Source organism: Lolium perenne, chromosome 1, assembly GCF_019359855.2.
Source record: "Lolium perenne isolate Kyuss_39 chromosome 1, Kyuss_2.0, whole genome shotgun sequence".
NCBI lineage: Eukaryota > Viridiplantae > Streptophyta > Magnoliopsida > Poales > Poaceae > Lolium > Lolium perenne.
The window spans coordinates 227,097,882-227,102,010 of NC_067244.2; the positions used below are offsets into that span (position 1 = coordinate 227,097,882).

The 4,129-nt window shown below is 39.9% G+C and overlaps 1 long non-coding RNA gene across 1 annotated transcript; it reads left to right on the forward strand.

Annotated features, from left to right (window-relative positions):
* Positions 1-1,068: 1,068 nt before the first annotated feature.
* Positions 1,069-3,048, forward strand: LOC127327183 (uncharacterized). The gene is made up of 3 exons (XR_007868431.2): positions 1,069-1,670; positions 1,763-2,928; positions 3,018-3,048. It is a non-coding gene; the product is annotated as an uncharacterized lncRNA (long non-coding RNA).
* Positions 3,049-4,129: the final 1,081 nt, after the last annotated feature.

Sequence of the window (4,129 nt, forward strand, 5' to 3'; positions counted from 1 at the left end):
AAAATATATAATATAAGTTGACATCCAAAATTATGAGCAATCTAAATTTAGAGAAAATGAAACCATAACATACCTCCACATTGGTATCGCTGTGCTTGACAAACACCAATAGTTGATCTGAATATTGAAAAGAAAATTCCTTCCTTAGACTATAGCCTTCACAGCTCGATCATTAGAGTCCTGTCCGCAACATATTCTACCACCAGCTCCATGAGAAGATCTGTCGGGATCATGTTGTACATTACTTTCGCGGAGATGGAAAATCTTTGTATTGACATGCGAACTAACCTTTTTTTTTGTATAATGTCGCCAAGATAAAAAAAAACATCACCAAACCGCTCTTAATTAAAAGAGGTGTCATGTATAGTTCATCAAAACATCACAATTGTGATGTCGTGGAATAGGTATGACCCTTATATATATCTTTTTTACACATAAATTAATATTTTGTTAATTTTGTAATAGTAGTAAGCATATCACCTGTGGTATTCCTTCATACATATTTGTATAACTACCTGAAGGGTGGAGAAAGATGGAATGAATGTTGCTATTGGGGGTTGCTATTGGGGAAACCAAAATAGAGTTGGCCAACTCCATGTTCAAATGCATGAAGATAGAGTGAGCGGAAAGCTCGTCATACCTCTTTTTGTCTTCGTTACATCGATGCTGCAATACACAACTGAGCTGTACTAAAAAAATTCATCAAAAAATTTTATATGGTGTCACCGAAATAGGCTCTGTTTTGAAAATACTGAAAGATTTAAATAGAAGATGAGAAGAAAAATATTTATTAACCAGAGGTGAGAGGAAAGAGGGGAGATAAAAAGGGATAAGCCTACTTCTAAATCTATAGCTACATGTAGTTTCTATACGAATATCACATAGGTAAGTAGTTGCTCAATATCGCATAAGCTTCTTGTAAAACCATATCACTAATCCTTGAATTTACATGTCAAACTAGTTAATTACACTATTAGTCTCTACACATCTTTACTATTATATTGCAGTTGGTTGTACGTCATACAACGCGTTTGGTGAAGGAGATTGAAAGCATTCGAGCCGTTCGATCTAATCTAACGTCTCCACGACGATAGATCACTCAAGCGGATTCTCGTTCAATTAGGCATAATAGCACTTCCTTTCTCTAAAAAGGCTAATAAGGCAAGCCATAGGTATGACAGATCACTCGAGGGTTTCTCATTCAATTAGAAATAATAGCATTTCCTTCAATTAGGGACCGTTTAATGTATTGTTAAAAGTCTCCGCTTATAATCGGATTGTCCGATCCAATTTTCCATTAGTCCAACAGCCCACTCTTCTTCACATGGAAATAGCCCTTAATCGCGAGCCGCAAAATCTAGCCGCACCAAGACACCACGCTGCCGCAACCCTAATGTGGACGCCAGAATCGTGGTGCTCTCCTTCTAGACCTTCGCCGAGGCCTGAGGCGCTCGTCTCAGATCGCCGCAGGCGGGCCGACGCTACCCAGTCGAAGGACACGTCCGCTAGCCTGTGGTCACCAACTCGCCATGACCAGCCTCCATCTCATCTTCAATCATGTGCCTGGCGTTCTATTCGGAGGTGGGCGTCAGCCGATCTGCATATCTGAACATGGCAGGCCATCGACGTCGCGTGGCGCCCAGGCCGAGGCTGGATTCCCGAACCGACTGGTATGAAATCAGCATGTTGTCCTCCTTTTTTTAGAATTCCACTATTAAACGCACGATCGTGTGATGTGTGCTAATTGGATCGGTTGATGCAGATCACGGATGCCCGGCCTTACGTGAGGTCGTGAGATAAGATGAGCAGCTCCACTAAATTCGTGGTGTTCATGCCCCACTTCATATCTCCAATCCAAAGAGAATCAAATCAAATAACAGAGGATCAATCCGTGTGCACCGATTTTCCGGCAAAAAAGTCTACTTCATACGTTGATTTGCATCGACCTCGCCAGGGTCGATCCTCCCCACATGCATCGACCTCGCCAGATCCTCCCCTGCCTTGCGCTCCACCGGCGCCTGCACTCGCCTTAGATGAAAGGAGCCGCGAGGTGCAAGAGCTTTAAGCAGCTCGTCATGCAATACCATGAGCAGCAAGATCTGTGTCCGCTGCTGCTAGCCGGCGTCCCCATGACTAGCCCAGGTTCATGTAGCATGTCAGTGCGGCTGAGCGTCATTTGCCGACATGTGCACGCGATGCACAAGTGAGTGAAGCATCAACGAGTTTGACATGGTATGCATTGAATCATTGAATCATTGATGCATGATATGAGACTTTATCGGTTCAGTTGAGTATGTCTATTTTTTCTTGTCTAGCAATTTTTGCACTTTGATGTTTCAGTTAGAGCCTTTCAGTTACCAAAGAATCAGAGATATTTGGGAATCTACAAAAGAACAAAACACACTATCAGCCAGCCAACGTATGTAACTGGATTTACTGGTTGGTTCAAATATCATCATATTATTTTTCTTGTTGTTGATGTTAGAAATGCTCATAATTTAATTAGCATTGGAGAATATATAGCTTAGTAGTTTTTGCTCACTTGATCAGTTATTTATTTTTCTGTCCATCAATTTAGATATATGAGCTTCAGTCACTCTTCGCTCTGCCCAGGAAGTCATACGCGCTCTTTCGTACCTGAATATGACATTAGAGATAATGCTTGAGTATCACCCATTGGTTGGACTTCGTATGAGGTAGGAGTCCCATGAAGTGTCTTCGGTATCTCGCTTGTCTCCCAGTTAATGAATTGGATTCCAAATCCAAATATAATGCTTGAAGATATTCTGATTTGACCCATTGTAGAAATTTGTCATGTTCATGAGTTTCTTCTGTTTGCCGCATGGTGTACCACCCACTGGTTGAATTTCATATAGGTTCAATGTCGTGATCTCCACTTCGAGTTTCAGAATCCTATGAATCAAAGCGGTATATCTTCTGGATATTAATCTATTTTCTTTATCCTTTTTTTTTTGAATCAAAGAGGTTTTAATTCATGCGAACATGTTATGAATAAGGTGGTGCGTGAGTACAAGCAAATACCAAATTATACAAGAACTTGCTGGTCTTCGGAGATCTGACAAGGCCCCGGTAATAATTGCTACCACACATGTGGAAGCTACAAACACATCACATCCATGAAGCAAAATGTGTTTACAAATTCCTGTGTATAGATTTTTTTGGACAGTGCCCATGTTGGTAAGCAATGGTAAAGTTGTCTTTGAAGTTCAGCTTTTTTCTGCCGCCTTTGACATTTGCTGAAAATTTTACTCACAGATCCAGTTGATCTAACTATTGTCATACTTGAATATATCTGGTTCATGAAGGAACATTCATACATTTTTCCTGATTTCAATATGTCAAGCACAATTCAAACGGATTTTTTGTGGCCATATTCTGATGATCATTACTTGCCATACATAATAATTCAAATGGTTCCAAATTGTTTCCTCTATTTCTTCCGCGGAGTTTATGCCCCATGTACTATTGTCCTTTTACCTTCTCCTGGATACCTTTTTTATTTCCCAAGTTTAATGAAAGGTGATGATGGGCAGACATGCATCAGGGAAGAGTAGGCTTTAGTGGAGCGTGGAGGTAATGATGTGAATTTCCTTGTTTCAGCTGCAACTATTGGACTGCTTCAGCTCTTATCAGGCGATGTCACTAGATACAAAGTTAAATATACTCCATCAATTTACATATATAATGCCACAAACTCACTTTTCATCTATGAAATAAACACAACAAACTATAGTTACTTATGTGGGAGTGGTCTCATGTTATGAGCTAATTAAGCATATTGCATGTGATGCATCTTTATGTATGGATGCATGCAACTTTCACATTAATATAAACATCATCATGAGAGGTAGAAATCTAATCAATTTTGACAATTAGCAATGGCTACAAAAAGATTTTTTTCTACTGCTGAATCCATGAGCAGACAAGAAACAACGTGGCACCATAATCAGTGGGTTTGAGACAAGTGTTACCGCTATTGAAAATACATCTTGCTATCTATTTTTTTGATGCAATATGTCTTTGTTATCCATTGTACAGTTTTTCTGCTTTTACTTAGATTATTTCACATCTGAGAAAATAAACTTGAGGACCGTAGCAACCCACGGGC